Source organism: Paroedura picta, chromosome 9, assembly GCF_049243985.1.
Source record: "Paroedura picta isolate Pp20150507F chromosome 9, Ppicta_v3.0, whole genome shotgun sequence".
Taxonomy (NCBI): domain Eukaryota; kingdom Metazoa; phylum Chordata; class Lepidosauria; order Squamata; family Gekkonidae; genus Paroedura; species Paroedura picta.
This window is the reverse complement of record NC_135377.1, coordinates 27,504,831-27,522,519: the sequence shown is the minus strand read 5'-3', so window position 1 is coordinate 27,522,519 and position 17,689 is coordinate 27,504,831. Positions and strand designations below refer to the sequence as shown.

At 44.7% G+C, this 17,689-nt stretch overlaps 1 protein-coding gene across 1 annotated transcript in view; it reads right to left on the bottom strand.

Moving 5' to 3' along the window:
- ZNF704 (zinc finger protein 704) overlaps window positions 1–17,689 on the bottom strand; it is a 72,182-nt gene that overhangs the window by 31,259 nt on the left and 23,234 nt on the right. The window lies entirely within an intron of this gene.

The following is a 17,689-nucleotide window of genomic DNA, read 5'->3' as shown; positions in this document are numbered from 1 at the left end:
ACACCTTACCAGTGTTACAAGACAAAAAAAAAAGTGAAAAACAGTAGTGTTGCTATAGAGCCAGTTTGGTGTAGTGGTTAGGAGTGCGGACGTCTAATCTGGCATGCCGGATTCGATTCTGCACTCTCCCACATGCAACCAGCTGGGTGACCTTGGGCTCGCCACGGCACTGATAAAACAGTTCTGCCCGAGCAGTGATATCAGGGCTCTCTCAGCCTCACCCACCCCACAGGGTGTCTGTTGTGGAGAGAGGAATGGGAAGGCGACTGTAAGCCGCTTTGAGCCTCCTTCGGGTAGGGAAAAGCGGCATATAAGAACCAACTCTTCTTCTTCTTCTTCTATTCTAAGCTCTTGCAACTCAGGCAGACTGTTCCTGTCCTTTGAAGTCCTACAGCCACCACAGTGTTTTCATTTTATGAACTTGTTGGACCATAAGGAAGGCTGAGCGTCAAAGAATTGAGGCTTTTGAACTCTGGTGCTGGAGAAGACTCTTGTGAGTCCCTTGGACTGCAAGGCGAACAACCCGGTCAGTCCTAGAGGAGATCAGCCTGGACTGCTCCTTAGAAGGCCAGATCCTGAAGATGAAACTCAAATACTTTGGCCACCTCATGAGAAGGAAGGACTCCCTGGAGAAAAAGCCTAATGCTGGGAGCAATCGAGGTCAAAAGAAGAAGGGGACAACAGAGAATGAGGTGGCTGGATGGAGTCCCTGAAGCAGTTGGTGCAAACTTAAATGGACTCCAGGGAATGGTAGAGGACAGGAAGGCCTGGAGGATCATTGTCCATGGGGTTGCGATGGGTCGGACATGACTTTGCAACTAACAACAACAAAAAGGTATTGATACCCAATTTGCAATGGCTGGCCATTCTCCTACGTGCCAGATTGTACTTAACAAAAAGTACTAGTGGCTAGCAACGTTAGGACACATATGCATGTCATACTTTACACTAACAATGAGTATATGCAAGTCTATTCCACCACTTGGATGAGCTGAACTCCTCTTGAGCAATTCCCACAGGAATTACAAAATAAAATCTTCCTGGGGTTCACAAGGTGCATTAACCACAGTGACAAGGTGAAAAATAAACACAGAAGTTGTTTTCATCAACACAAACTTCATAGTGGTATAAATTATTTTAAAACCAAGATGCTAACATTTTCAGTCTCCTCTATTACAAATTCTTGCTACCAGCATCAGTGCTAAATAACGGCTGACAAATGGCTCTGTCCTGTGAGCAGAGGGCAGGCAAAGGGAGTTCTGAAGCATTACAGCTAGTCCCAGTATGTGTTCTCCAGTTGGAGCAGGGAATTCCCCCACCAGAGAACCCAACAGACGGAGTTAGGCATACATCAGCACACACTTAAGCACCCCTAACACAATGTGCCTTTCTGTGCTTTAACAAGGAAAGCTGGCAATACTTTAAGGCTCTTTTAAAGGGACAGAGCATTTTCACCTTGGTAGTTAGCCATCCTACAAACAAGGCAAAAATCATACTTGCAAGCTACTTCCTGACATGAACACATACGGACAAGTAGCTGAAGCATCTAGAAGAGGGCACATTTTGAGAGGCCACAGAGAAGATGGTTAAAAGACCACAGATATGCTGCCTCTAATCAAAAAGTTGGACAAGTGTTCATAGTTCTCCCATGTTTGTCCCGTTTGCACCTCATTTAAATAGGGAAGGGGGAATCTTATGCAATAGTCTTGTTCAAAAATGCGTATTGAGGAAGTAGCTGTATCAGCTACGCTTAACTGAAACGTAGCAGCAACCTGGAAAATTCTTAGTTCCTAAAAAATAAAGCAAACTTCAGTTACCAGTGAAGCTAATTAGACAAAGCACCCTGAAGGCAGACATGGCGTATGTCGACATGAAGTCAACTGATGAATAGTAATCAGCTCAAGAATCATGTATCTTCATGTGGAAACGTCCTGAATCTTTTATCCTTTTAAAGTCTGATAACTTTTTTTAAAGACTAAACTTGATGACTGTTTTCAATATATCCTCTCCATGAATGTACATTGGAAAATCAATTGCCTATTTACTTAACTAAAGTAATATAAAATATCATGTTAAACCCCCCCAAAAAACCCTTAAATGGAGTTCAACTTTCAAAAGGAATCTTTTCCCCATCCCTTTGCCTTCGGAATCCCCTGAAAAGCTCTTTGTGGTGTAGTCAGATGAGCACAGAAGAAGGGTTGGGTTTTATACACTGCTTTTCACAACCCGAAGGAGTCTCAAAGCAGCTTACAGTCACCTTCCTCTCACCACAACAGACACCCCATGAGGTATGTGGAGCTGGGAGAGCACTGAGAACTGTGACTGGCCCAAAGTTACGCATGCATGTGAAAGAATGGGGAATTAAACCTGGCTCTCCAGATTAGAGGCCACCGCTCTTAACCCCTATACCATGCTGGCTCTCAAGGAACATGTGCCAAATGAAAGAAATTATTATCAGAGGATGATGAAAAAGCAGAGGATAAGTAATCACACGAAGCACCTATGCAGGCTGGTATGAACTGAAAATTCACTAGAAATGTCTAAGGCTGCACTACTAGCATTCTAAAACAAATTGTAAAAGCTTCCACTTCAAGACAAGAGTCACCTGGAAGACAAGGGGCACCTAGAAACTCTTGCCCCAATATGGAAATCATAAATCAAGACTGCCATCTTATTTCCCATGCCATGCAAGCAATCCAGATGTGCAGTCTGACCTTTTGTGGCTGAGTATGAGTTTTGTGGCTGTCTTTTTAAACCCAGCCTTCAAAATACAGCTGTTGTCATAGTTTGGGACAAAGAACAGCCTTCCCATGAATTCAGTTTAAAGATGCAACTCCCTTGCATCTCCAGTTGAAGGTACATGAGGTAGGAAGACTATGCAAAAGGACCTCAAAAGCATTTTGTCAGTCTGGTTATCCTTTTCCAAAAGAACCCGGACTTCTAGGACAGCAACTGAAGGTTACAAATATATGTAGTTTGTTTCCTTTTTCTTCTTCTAAATGTGGTAAAATCCCCCCCTCCCCAATTTCAAGTGGACACAGATATTTCCCCCTCTGCACTGTGGAATTTATTTATTTATTTGTTTGTTTATTTATTTATTTTCGCATTTATATACCGCCCCTGAAGGCTCAGAATGAAGGGAGGGGCAGCTAATCACTTGCTCATCTACTTTCACATGCTAATTGCCCTAGCCAGGAAACAGGCACCTGGTGGGAAAGGGATGTGTCTTCTTCCCAAAATTTCCTAGGAGGAAGGAGCTTCCTGTGGGAGGGGGCAGGAAGGTATATCTGCTGCTAACCAGAGGAAGTGGGGTGCTGTTTCACCTGCCCCCTACAATGTATTTAACATCATATAGGGTATGTTTTACCAGGAGGACAGAAGGATTGCATTTCATCCAATTTCTTTTGCCTTGTTTGCTGGCCAAGGCTCTCTGACCACACAGAGCTCCCCCATCTCGGAAATGCTAGTGCAGTACAAAGGAAAGAACCTGGGAGCTTGGCAAGCAGCTACTCCAGTGGAGGGGTATATCCGGCAGCAAATTGTCCCCATGTTGCTCACGTGCTGGGGCTGTGGGAGACACAGAGACGAGGCCTGAGGAGTGAAGGGACTGCTAGGAGACCTGGTCCTCCCAGTTTGTGGTCCTTTACTACAACCAGGTGGTGGCAGTGTGTTACAGAGAGAGAATCCATTCTGCTGACCTCCTGGAGTTGGTGACCAGCTGGAAAAGGGAGTGGGCAAGGCAGAACACGGCTTGCAAGGCAAAATTGGGCTGGTTCTGCGACATTTAACAACAAAAAATTGTTGATGGTAGCTTGGATCAAAATAATGATTTGAGTTCCCAGGAGACTGTCTCTTGATCCCAACAGTTATAGAGTGAGTTATAATTTTACTCCAGAATGTCTAATTGTTATTTTTTAGGAAAAGGGGAGACTGCCGGGTCCTCCCTTGTTCGGCGGCCTGACGCGGCGAGAGGCGCAAAGCGCCTCTCGCTGTGTCAGGCCATCGGGCAGGGAGCCCCTGGCAGCTGCGCTCTGCGCGACTGCCGGAGGCTCCCTTGGGCAGCAGCCTGATGCGGTGAGAGGCGCGGTGAGAGGTGAGTCCCCGCCAGAGCAGCTGCGAGCCGCGCGGCTCACAGTTGCTCCTTTGCCGGTGGCCTGAGGTGGCGAGAGGCGCAAAGCGCGACTGCCGGGGGCAGTCCGCGCGACTGCCGGGGGCTCCCATGCCTAGCACCTGCTGTATTTTAGGTACAGCGGGCTTGATTACTAGTTATTATTATTTTTAGAGGAAAAGCTGCTTTGGAACAGGAGAATTTATGCTACAGAGGCAGTCTGAGTGGGTTCTGAAACCATTCCTTGTTCAGTACTTTAAAGTTTCAAGTTGTTCATGGCACGGGGTCCATAGTATGGACTTGCTGTGTGGATGGGACTGTTTTGAAAAGCAACACAGAATACTGGATGGAGAAAGGTTGTCAAGTCCTCTTCCCCCACCACTTTCCCATTCATTCATTCATTCATTCATTCATTCATTCATTCATTCATTCATTCATTCATTCATTCATTCATTCATTCACAATCCTGGTTGGGAAGCTCCTAGAGATTTGGGCCTGGGTAGGACAGAGACCTCAGTGGGATGCAATGCTATAGAGCAGTGGTCCCCAACCCCCGGTCCGGGGACTGGGACTGGTCCGTAGATCAGTCGGTACCGGGCCACGGCTCCTCCTCGTTGTCCTCCCCAGCTGCTGCCTCGGGGACTGCCCTGCCACTTTGGTGCTCTCCAGCGGCTGCCATGGCTGGGGCTCCATCTCGGCATGGCACTGCGCAGCTGCTGCTGGCAGCACTCCCCAGTGGGTGGCGGGATGTCAGGGGCGCCGGCGGGAAAGCAAGTGGAGCAGGGGCTCAGGTGGCGGTGGCGGTGACGACATCCCTCGGCAAAACACTACCCCCCTGGGCCTCAGTAAAATTGTCAAGCGTTGACCGGTCCCCAGTGATAAAAAGGTTGGGGACCACTGCTATAAAGTCCACCCTCCAAAGCAGCCATTTTCTCCTAGGAAACTGATTTCTGTTGCCTGGAGGTGAGCTGTAGTTGGGGTGGGGGGGGGGTGTTCCCTACATCTCACCTGGGGGCTACCACCCCCACTTCCTCGCAGTCAGAATCAGTTTATCTCTCTCCTACCTAATAAAAAGCAATGAACAACCTGAAGCAACTTCTTCTGACGGACTATTTTTTTTAGAAAGCCTGTCTCTGTAGGCTTTAAATCATTCATGGGGCAGTATCTCCCCTGCCCCCCCCCCCCGCACCATCCCACTTCTTCATTTGGTTTCAGTGGGTGAGCGCAGAGAATGCTAATCATCACAGGGCCGAACTGCCAAGCTGTAAATGGCCGAGGCTCCTCCCCCAATGAGCTCATCCCCCAGCAGTGCAAATGAGAATGACATCATGTTTCTCCACACGCGTACAACTCATTTCTCAAGCTGCAGCTACTTTTCTTCAATACAGCTTTTCTTCCAAGATCATTAGGCTTTGTGTGTGAGGGAGGGAGGGAGGGAGGGAGAATAACACACCACAAAGCAAATATAGCTCTTCAACACCAGGAGATTTCTCTGCTTCCTACTCCTTTCACCCACACTGATCTTTAGGTCAATCATTCCAACTGTATTGAGCGTTTTTGTAAAGAAAAATCTGTAAAATAACTGCGTATTTCTCAGGGGAAAGAGAAGATCTGAAGGGCAGTGAGACAATATTAGGGAATGAAGGCTTAGGGAGAAGGTCCTTGCTTAGCCATTACACGGTGCTTGAAATGTATCCAATTAAATTTCTCCTGCCACTTTTACTTTCTGCGGCATTTTGCTGCTATGACTTTTTAACTGCCGAATGTTTTTGCCTTACACAACATTATTTAAAGGCTCTTCATAGGGGAGTATATTTTAATAATCAGGATCACTTGGTGCCAGGGATCTTTGACCCAGAAGCCACAAGGCTCAACAAATGTACCTCGCCAGAAACTGCCGGTGTTGCTCAGCCCAGCCGAAGGGGTCACCACACGATAAAAGGGTTCTTGCTATTTGCAAAATAATTTGAAGGGCTTCACTAAACAAGCACAGCTTCAGGTATAACCGCCCCCCCCCCGCTCCCGGGGCTTAATACAGTCCTGGAAAGGACCATTTCCAAACCAGGAAAGGTTAACCGCTTCACCCTTTCCCAGTGCTGCAGACCCAATCCATGCAGCCTGTGGGGCTGTTTTCTACAGGTCAAATAGACATCTGGAAATCTGATCACGTATTCCCAGCATCACATAGCAAACTGAAAGACAGCATAGCATAGTAGTTAGACTACAGCAGGGGTAGTCAATCTGCAGCCCTCCAGATATCCATGGACTACAATTTCCAGGAGCCCCTGCCAGCATTCGCTGGCAGGGGCTCCTGGGAATTGTAGTCCATGGACATCTGGAGGGCCGCAGTTTGACTACCCCTGGACTACAGTGTCAGACTTTGATCTGAGAACCCCGGGTTTAAATTCCCACTATGCCACAGAAGTCAGCTGGCTGACCTTGGGCCAGTGACTCCCTCAACCTCACCTAATGCATAGGGTGGCTGTGAGGAGAAAATGAAGGAGGGGACATGGTTGTATGCCTATGCCAGGTAACCACTGAGGAGACAAGCTGGGTGTATGCTCTTTATACTGCTACTGAACCTTGACAGGAGAAAGACAGCCAAAATACGATTTGTTCAAAATACATTTTGGAAAGGCATTCATATACACAAAGATGCTTCCCCCCTTTGCTTTAGTAAGCACAGATGTCTGGCACTTCAACAGAGATATTTTTGTACATCATTTAACACCAGACACAAAGCAGTTACTTTTACTGACGATACTGCCGGTCGATTAACACTTGCCTTTAATTTCACAGCCATTCCCTTCCCTCCAAGCTTTTAAGCTAGAAAGTATAATTCAGAGCATGAATGCCACCCCCATCCCCTGGCCTTGGACAGAAGGAAGACAACTACATTTGAAGCAGCCAATAAGGAGGCTTGATTTTGGCCACTTATAGTGTGGCCACACCTCCTCTGTGCATGGTTTTCTACTGGCTGCAAAGTCATCCACCCTCCCTTTAACATCATGGGATTAGCCAGTTGTCTTTGGAGTCAAGCAGAAATGGGGGGGGGGATTCCTCTGATTGGCTATTGAGGAGGCATTTCCCTCCCCACCTGCCTTCTGATGTGGAGGTGATTTAATAGGCTTGGTCTTCAACTGTTTAGACCAGCGGTCCGCAAGCTTTCGCCCGCTGCAGACCGCTGCTCCGGAGTCCGGGGAGAGGGCGGCCCGGGGGCCAGCGCAAGCATGGACTGCCACGCACACGTGTTTGCGCGGCAATCTGCGCATGTGCGTTTGCGCCGCCGCCATGCCGGCGGCCGCAGCTCTCCCTCCCGGCACCTCCGGGCCACCAGCAAATCGGCCGCTAAAGTGGCCAATTAGCTTGCGGCTCGGCAAGCTTCTCTTCCCTCCCCTCCCCTCCCAAAACAAGAAGCTTGCCGGACGCGAGCTAATCGGCTGCTTTGGCGGCCGATTTGCTCACGGCCTGGCAAGCTTCTCGCTTCGGGGGGGAGGGAAGAAGGAGCCACGGCCCGGTGCCAAGGCCTTCGCGGACCAGCACCATTGGTTTAGACTGCAACTAGTTTGGCGGGAATAGGGGGGTGCAGATCACAATAGCTAAGGATGATCAGCAAGCACCCGGGGGCATTAGCAGTGATGGACGGCATGTCCAGAATAATGCATCATTGGCGTGCAGCCCTCAATGCTGAGCAACATCTTTCTGAACCTGATAGTGGCTGTACGACACATCAGAGGAAGGGGCTTGGAATCTCTCGGCACATGGTGTGCAGACAATGATAAACAAGGCCAGCCGAACACGCAGGCCAAATTTGGAATTGGTGTGGGTCTACCTAGCACAGCCCTTCCCCCATTTAAGTATGTTAGCATATTTAATGATATGACATGCCAATGGCTACATATTAGCTCGGTCCAAAGTAGTAGCTTCCATGGTAGCCATATCACAAACAGTGGCAAAAGTTATGCTCTTGCCTGGTTTTCACAAATGAAGAGAAAAGATTTAAGACCTTCAAGCATGAAAAAGCCAAGTAGAAGTAACAACAACCCACCATTTGTTTTTCCCACAAAAAAAAAGCCACAGTACTGCAATCATATCTCAAAAGCAAAACGTTTATTTATTTTATGCCATGTTTCCTCCACACAGGAACTCTAAGCAGCTTATAAACTAGAATACACAACTTGAAGGGGGGAAAAAACATACAACCCAACACTCTCACAGTAAAGCTTAAGAATAGGCTATGATTCATAAGGTCACCCCAGTTTTGGTGACAAGGAACAACTCAGATAGGAATCAGGATTACAGCCTCAAGCCTTGGGCCTCCGGACAAGCTCAAGCTATAAGTGACCTGCAAATAGCCGGCCTGGGTCATGGCAGCTGGCTCAGATGTTTCTCAATCCTTCCCTTCCTTACACTTCTGGCCAAGCCTGCCAGAGTTATCACAGGAATGGTGGGGGGGAGACTCCCCAGTTGAGTGTCTTCCCACCAAAAAACACCATGCTAAGAGCTCCTTGGTTGGGGACTTGGTGTGTTTTTTTTCTCTCCTACTGTAATAAATAGTAAAATCACCCTTACATTATCATGAACTATATTTATTTGCATTCCCCACCTTTACCCCGAATATGAACACTATTCTCCTCTCCTCCATTTTATCCCACAACAACCTTATGAAGTAAGTTAGGCTGTGAGTCCGCAATTAGTCATCCAGCAAGCATCCCCCAAAGGAGGGATTTAAAACCTGGATCAGCACTCTTAACCACTACACTCTCTCCTTATCACTGCCTCACAAGATTGGTTGTTACTGTACTGAATGTGTGTGGAGTGGAGGGTGTGTGTGTATGGGGGGGGCTCACATTCGCCTTCATAACCTATTATTCACTGTGGATCAGTGAATAATCTTTTTACATTAGATAAAAATACTATAGCTATACAACTGCATGAACTCTGGACACCCAAATTAATAACTATTTATAAGAACTTCAAGAGGAGTTGATGTTGTTAATTAGGCATGGTAAGAGTTCCATGTAAACATGCTTGGCAGTATCTAAATCTAAAGGAAAATCCAGGGCATGTTTTATGCAATCTGCTTAAGACACGAAGATGGCATAGTCTTGCTAACCATACTACGAACAACTGACATTAGTCCCTTTTTGTTTCTTAAAAAAAAATTATAATAGAATCTTCATTTCCCTGCCGTTGTACCAATTCCTCTATTGGAGCAATTCACCACAGATATGTTGATAACAGTGTCTGTTCTTAACTTTCTTTTTCCAGAAGCTAACTTCATTGTCTCATGATACTAGATCTTGGCTGTTTTCCAATATTTCCTTGGTTTTACAACATACTGTGTCACAGAGAGTTTGAATGCTCCTAAGGCACTGAATTTGCATATTTAGATAAGGAAAATCTTGGTTGCAGAAGAAACAGCATAGATATAAGAAATTTGGTAGGGCCAGTTACAAAGTTGTGTTAGGCAAATCAAGCATTCTGTAAACAGATTGCAGAATGGAATTGGTATGTGCACATACAAACACAGAAGGCTGGATCCTTATGCCATTTTCCACAAGCAGTAGGGGAGGCAGTTTTAGTTACTCTCCTCTCTTGTGGCAGACCACCTTCATTTCCCCTTCATTTAGTTCCTGGAGGTCTCATGACCCAAAGAACAGCATTTGGGATAGCTCAGTGGGCTACAACTGGGAGGGGGGGCAGAAAAGTGCCATTCTGCTGTGAGGAGAAAATATAATTTTAATTCAGAATTCACACAGTGTACCCTTATGGGCATATTATGACTGACAACAGTTCACAATAACCTAGAAAGGAAGCAGGAATTCCTTCACTATTTTGCCCTTGTTATTTTCAGTAAAGTCAATGTGGTATTTGTAGAGAGAGATTCTCTTTTATTAAGATAAGAAGTTATTCTCCTTGATGAGCTAAACAGAAGGAAATACAACCATGAAAAAAAGTTAGCCCTACAAGCCCTAAAATGATCACTGCTTTTTAGTAATAGTTTTAAAAGCCAATCAGGCTTCCGCTGTTTGTCTTACTCGTTTAGAGATAATCAAAAGCCTAAGTTACCCACTAAGAAATCTCACCTATTCTTCTGAGCCTTCCATCCAAAGAAATCTGATTTGCTTGTCACAGGAATGCCTATTTATAGAGAAATACTTGTTTTTTTATCTTATCATTAAATCTTGTCTCATAATCATGTAATATTATTGAGATGATTGTTTTTTAAATAAGTAGGAGATTAGCAGGTGCATGCGAGATACATCTGGATAAGTAAGATAAGAAGGCCAATCTCACCATTTAGCCTCTATTAAAAAGCAGTTAATCTACCTTTTCCTATAACTGGTTCAGCTGTCCACGATGACAGTCGCTTTGCAAACTCAGCAAGAAAATGCTTAGTAGTATAGATCATTGCTAACACTACAAAGCAGTTAAAGAACTGGATTAGAATCTGGGAGAACCAAGTTCAAACCCCCTCTCTGTTTGCTTGGTGACCTTGGGTTTGTCAAACTCTCAACCTCAAGGGGTTGTTCTGAGAATAAAATGGAGTTGAGGAGAATGATGCAAGCTGTTTTGGTTCCCATTTGGGAATGAAATAAATAAACACCCCATATATACACAATAAGCTGAGGAACCTAAATTTAACTCAAAAATATGGTCTCAACAATAACAGGTAAGTGGGGCCCTCACTCAAGTATAAGCCTAGGGGAGCTTTTTCAGCATCAAAAAATGTGCTGGAAAAGTTGGCTTATACTCGAGTATATGAGCTTTGTCATAGCAGATCTTTGGAACTTCCTTTCCCATGATGATTTAGTAAATTTGCAATTGCAGACAAAGAGAATTTGTGACCAAGATGATGTTAGCCCACTGGCCATACACTGTGGCCTGCAAACATGAGTCTTTGGTGAGCTTCCACAACACTAAGAATGGCCTGTATCTAGTTGGATGAGCTGCACGTTGTGTAGGCTTTGCTCTATGGTCACTACTAATTCCTGGCCTATACCAAGGTATCTCCAATAAAGATGCACATAGAGAAGAATGAAGAGCCATCTCTGGGCCCTAGGGCTTTCTGTGGAATGCAACCATTTTATGGCCTCTTGCTCATAAAAAAGGCTTGAGTGGCAGCTCTTCAACTAGCATCTATAGCACAACACGGAATATATCAGGATTTTCCATCATGTCCCAATGCTACTTCCTTTTCATGTTGATTTCTAAAAAAGATTTCTGTAACATCCAACCTGAAGAAAACTTCTGGAGAACCCAGTAGCATGCACACTGACATGTGTCATCTGGTTGCTCCTAATAAAAGGTACTATGCTCAGTTTTAGGATTTTTTGTTTGACAACAACTTCTTCTCTGTGGTTGCAGTCTACCTTAAGTTTTTAAAATGAAAAATCTTAACTAAATCTGAATTTGCATCCTAATGTCATTTGTGATCACATCATTCTTATGGACACGTATATTATTTTACTTCCCACTGTTTTTCTCACTGAGGGGCCTTATAGTATGTGAAACCAGTGGGCTATTAAGGCAGTTTCCCCACACCGGCTTATGTCATTTCCCCGTGGCTGCTGTGGCCGCAAGTACAGGCCTTCCACACAGCAGGTTTTCATGGTAGGTTTAGTTTTTAATTTGTGATTTAATAGCAATATATCAATATGCCATTATATCAAAATTTGCACCAGGTTCTCTGCATTCCCAGTTTTCTTTCTTTTTTTAAAAAGTATGCCTCTATTCCATTTTGTTGCTGAGAACCAATCCCCCCCATAGCTCTATAAGGAAAGGCACTAGAGACTTGCTTTTTGCCTATCACTATAATGCTATTAAATCATCAACTGGAAAAGAAGAAAGAAAAACACTCTGCAATAGGGAGAAGAAATTGCTGCCGGGGTGGAAAATCAGAACTTTTTCATCCAAACAGAAGCCATCCAGGCTTTGCTGTAACCCTGCCCCAAAATTTAGAGTGTCACAGCTTAAAACAATCCTTATCCATGGTTCCTCTACATATTTGTGAAACAGCCTGGGGGGTGGAACGTGTCCGGCTGTCCAAGTTGGAATAGGGCCAATCAGGGTGCAGCCAACTCTGCTCCTTTGCAGAAGGAGCAGAGCAGACACCTGTGTACTGTGACTATCCCAAGTTGATTAGGGCAGGGAGACATTTCAGTGTCTGTGGCCTAATTCACACAAGAAGGGAAATTACGTTGAACGCAGAACTGGGAGGAATTGGTTGCCATGTAATCTCCCCCTAAGAAGAGTTTCCAGTCCGATTTTCCCTTCACTTATCTGAAGTCATGGCTTTGGAAAGCTCATCTGTAACCACTATGCCACAATTCCCAAAGGTCAGTCCTCTCAGCGAACATTCCGAACCAGAGGTTCTTGACACCCATCTCTCCACACCCATGCTCTCATTTGTCACCACACCACTACAACCTCCCACACAACACACATATTCAACCCCATGCCCTTACAGACTGGACAACTCCTCTTCCCACCACCAAGCTCTAGCGCCCATTGTATTCCTGAATACAACTGGCTTTGCCCGTAGTATTTCATAATTGTAATTTTTGCACAAGTACAAATTTGAAGTAATTTCCCTTGGCTCATTTCTAGCATGCCTGAACACCATATCAAATCCTAAAGTATCTAAAGACATTAAGTGCAGCATTGTCACGAATCAGTTTTGCCTAAGTAATTGAAGAGATCGTCAGCACATTGAAACATTCATATCCATTTCATTCGACACAGGTGTTCAATCCTTATTTCCATATCAACAATTAATGTTTGACAATGAACGATACCAAACTTGTCTAAGCAAAAGAGAGAAATGTAGTCACAACACCCAAGTAAATGAGTGACTTGAGTGCTCAGAGAATTTAGGCCAATTACTTTAGAAGTAAAAAAAAAACCAACTTCACAAAGGGTGTCATATATGCACACATATGCCTTAGCAGAAAGAAAGAACACATTTCACCTTGCAAACTGCCCTTTTCAGGAAAAAGCCAATCGCTCCATAATATAAAGGACTGTTCCACAAAAGGGCTTCTGCCATTCCATGGCCATGTCCATGCAACTGTTGCCCAAATGGCTATATGTGATCTGTATGGTTATGTACCATGTTAGCAATGCTCACCCCATCTATAACAGTGGGCTCGCTATTATAACAGTGTTAGCCTGTTAGCCTGTGCGAGGCTAAGTGGACATGGACTGTGCGAGGCAGGGCCCAATCGGGACACGCAAAGCGCGTCCCGAATGGGCCCTGCCTTGCACAGGCCATGGCCACTCCCGTCCACCTAGCTGGCCAGGGGCTCTCTGCCAGCATTGCTGGCAGTTTGCCCCTGGACGCTCTCCAGGACACATGTAAGTGCCCTGGGGGTGGGGGGAGGGTGGTTTTCTTTTCCCTGTTGGGCTGCAAAGCCCTCTCACTGCCTTGCAGTCACAGTGAGAGGCTTTTGCAGGCCAAGCAGCAGCTCCTGCAATGGCGCGGCCAGCGGGGGGGGGCCCCTTTCCATTGCCCCTTAGCTCTTGAAGGCCAAGACGGCTCTGTGGCCCAATGGGAAGCTGCTGTGGGGGGGGGAGCTTTCCCTTACCCCTTGGACCCCTTTCAAAGCCCATTTTAATACAGGTTTTGATACTAGTTAAGGCATAATGTGATAGAATGGGACACAGCCAAACAAACCGGGTGAAACTCAGGTATACTACTAAGAGTGGAGCCAGAGAAGATGGGAGAACCATGCCTCATCAAGCAACCTACCAAGCAGATCACACATAATAATTATTAAAAAAAAGTATTGGAAATATTGAACTGATTCTTCTACATCAAATATGACAATACAAGAAAAAGTTGTTGAAGAAACCACAGGAAACAGATTAAGATACCTGTTCAACTATATGGATTTTATCCTCTTACAGCTGTGGTATCAGATGCTGTGAGCCATTGGGTTATTTCTAGAATAGTTGTAGTGTTCATCGTTTTTAAAAAACCACTGCAAGACTTCAGTTTAAGTTTCATGGACAAGAGCCCACTTTGTCAGATGCAAGCAGATGCATGGGTTCTTACGAAATAAGCACACATTAGATGTATATACACACATACACAAGAGTAAGAAAACAAATTTATAATGAAATATCTATGAAGTGTCAGGTTATCACTGTTATACAGCAGAGCGTTATTTCTAGTATCAAGTAGTTAAATTACTCCTTTAATTATATATATATATATATATATATATATATATATATATATATATATATATATATATATATATATATATATATATATATATATATATATATATATATATATATATATATATATATATATATATATATATATATATATATATATATATATATATATAGTTATCACAGTGGGATTCAAGAGATGTTTCCCCATTCTTCATTGCCCTGACCTGAATGGTCCAACCTAGCCCGATCTTATCAGATCTTGGAAGCCAAGCAGGGTTAGCCCTAGTTAGTGCTTGGATGGGAGATCACCAGGGTCGCTACACAGAGGCAGGCAATGGCAAACTACCTCTGAATGTCTCCTCTCCTGAACGTTTGACGGGGTCACCAGAAGTCAGCTGCGACTTGATGGCACTTTCCATCATGAGTTATATGTTTTTTCTCACAATTACATGATGGCAATTATATGCTTTTCCCTTCAAGCTACTCCTTTCAAGGAGGAATCAGACTCCTTTGCCTGTGTGCATCTGCTCCTTCATCCTTAGAAATTAATGAGGCAGCCCTTATGCATGCATCGGAGTGACTATAGGGATGTGTATTTTGGTGTGACGGATGAAGCAGATCATATTTACTGATGGCTTCTTTCTGCCAGGCAGTATATTCCTGTTAAACAGATGCTTTCTAAAAGAAGTCTCATGACAAATTAAGGTCTTCCTGATCTAAACTCAATACAGAGCCATGTAGGTTAATAAAAATAACTAAGAGTAATATCAGGAAAACCTCTTGAGGGTCCAAAGGGAAATCCCCATGTCCATCAGAGCTCACAGCAGGGAAACCAGTCATGGGGCCCCATAGAATCTAGCGTTTCACATCTAATTTTGATCCTGCCCTTCCTCAAAGTGTTCAGGGCTCATCCCAGAGACTTTCCTCTTCCCCTTCTTATCCATGGAGTAAGTTTGGGCTGGGATCAACCAGGTAGTTGGGATCTCTCAAGATCTAGCCCAATTCTAGAACCAACTGTACCACACTGGCTCTACCGGAGAAGGCTCCCCTGAAACAAACCATCCCCCACGGGCAAGTTCTATCTGGACTGTTTGCACGACAGAACCCCCTCTTGCTCTTGCAAATATTAGCTACTGAAGGCTTCTCCAGCAATCCATTGATGTTGCTAGGTGACAAGACAATAAAGCCACTAAAACGTGCTCAGACTGTGGTTTGTAATCAGGCAAGGTAAATTACTTGCTCTGGATACTCTCTCTGCAACTGTAGTTTGAAGCGTTTATTTGTTTTCGTGCTGAGAAGAAGGCCAAAGGCTGAGCAAAGTAGTTTACTTAAAACAGTTTAATAGTGCTTTTCCACTAAGAATATCCAAAGTGGTTTACAAAAAGAGATAAAGAATATTGTATAACTAAAATCAACAAAAGTATCTGTAACACCATGGAATGATACACCGCTCTGTAACTAGTGCTAGTGTAATCACTGCAGTGTTTAAACACAAGAAAGAGCCCAGTTCCGCACTTCAGTTATGTTTCTACCTTGAGATTTGTTATCTAAAACAAATTGTTCAACACACTCACACAACAAAAAGTGGGCTGGGGAATAGATGGAGTAGGAGAATTTAAAAAAAAACACTTTAAAATAAAGTTTCATTCACAAAAATGACTAGGAAGGCATTTAGGGAACTTTGACTACTCCCAGGGTACCAACCTAGCCTTCCCTGAGCATCAACTGGGCAAGAATGCAAACACACTTCTTCTGCGTACTGCAATAGGCCCGCTGTTGGGTGCGGATGGACAAACTCTAACAAAAGATGCAGAGAAAGCAGAAAGGTTTAGTGCCTATTTTACATCTGTTTTTTCCCACAGGTCAAAGTGTTTAGGCACATCTAGAGATGGCTGTAGCCAAAGGATAGTGTCTGGGTGGCAGGTTAACATGGATAGAGAGGTTGTCAAGAGGCATTTAGCTGCACTGGATGAGTTCAAATCCCCTGGTCCAGATGAAATGCACCCGAGAGTACTCAAAGAACTTTCCAGAGAACTTGCACAGCCCTTGTCCATCATCTTCGGAACCTCTTTAAGGACTGGAGATGTCCCGGAGGACTGGAAAAGAGCAAACGTTATTCCGATCTTCAAAAAAGGGAGGAAGGATGACCCGGGAAACTACAGACCAGTGAGTCTGACCTCTGTTGTGGGGAAGATAATGGAGCAGATATTAAAGGGAGCGATCTGCAAACATCTGGAGGACAATTTGGCGATCCAAGGAAGTCAGCATGGATTTGTCTCCAACAGGTCCTGCCAGACCAACCTGGTTTCCTTTTTTGACCAAGTAACAGGTTTGCTGGATCGGGGAAATTCGGTTGATGTCATTTACTTGGATTTTAGTAAAGCTTTTGACAAGGTTCCCCATGATGTTCTGATGGATAAATTGAAGGACTGAAATCTGGATTTTCAGATCGTTAGGTGGATAGGGAATTGGTTAGAGAACCGCACTCAAAGAGTTGTTGTCAATGGTGTTTCATCAGACTGGAGAGAGGTGAGTAGCGGGGTACCTCAGGGTTCGGTGCTCGGCCCGGCACTTTTTAACATATTTATTAATGATCTAGATGAGGGGGTGGAGGGACTACTCATCAAGTTTGCAGATGACACCAAATTGGGAGGACTGGCAAATACTCCGGAAGATAGAGACAGAGTTCAACGAGATCTGAACACAATGGAAAAATGGGCAAATGAGAACAAGATGCAATTTAATAAAGATAAGTGTAAAGTTCTGCATCTGGGTCAGAAAAATGAAAAGCATGCCTACTGGATGGGGGATACGCTTCTAGGTAGCACTGTGTGTGAACGAGACCTTGGGGTACTTGTAGATTGTAAACTAAACATGAGCAGGCAGTGTGATGCAGCGGTAAAAAAGGCAAATGCCATTTTGGGCTGTATCAACAGAGGCATCACATCAAAATCACAAGATGTCATAGTCCCATTGTATACGGCGCTGGTCAGACCACACCTGGAGTACTGTGTGCAGTTCTGGAGGCCTCACTTCAAGAAGGACATTGATAAAATTGAAAGGGTACAGAGGAGAGCGACGAAGATGATCTGGGGCCAAGGGACCAAGACCTATGAAGATAGGTTGAGGGACTTGGGAATGTTCAGCTTGGAGAAAAGGAGGTTGAGAGGGGACATGATAGCCCTCTTTAAGTATTTGAAAGGTTGTCACTTGGAGGAGGGCAGGATGCTGTGTCTGCTGGCTGCAGAGGAGAGGACACGCAGTAATGGGTTTAAACTTCAAGTACAACGATATAGGCTAGATATCAGGAAAAAGTTTTTCACAGTCAGAGTAGTTCAGCAGTGGAATAGGCTGCCTAAGGAGGTGGTGAGCGCCCCCTCACTGGCAGTCTTC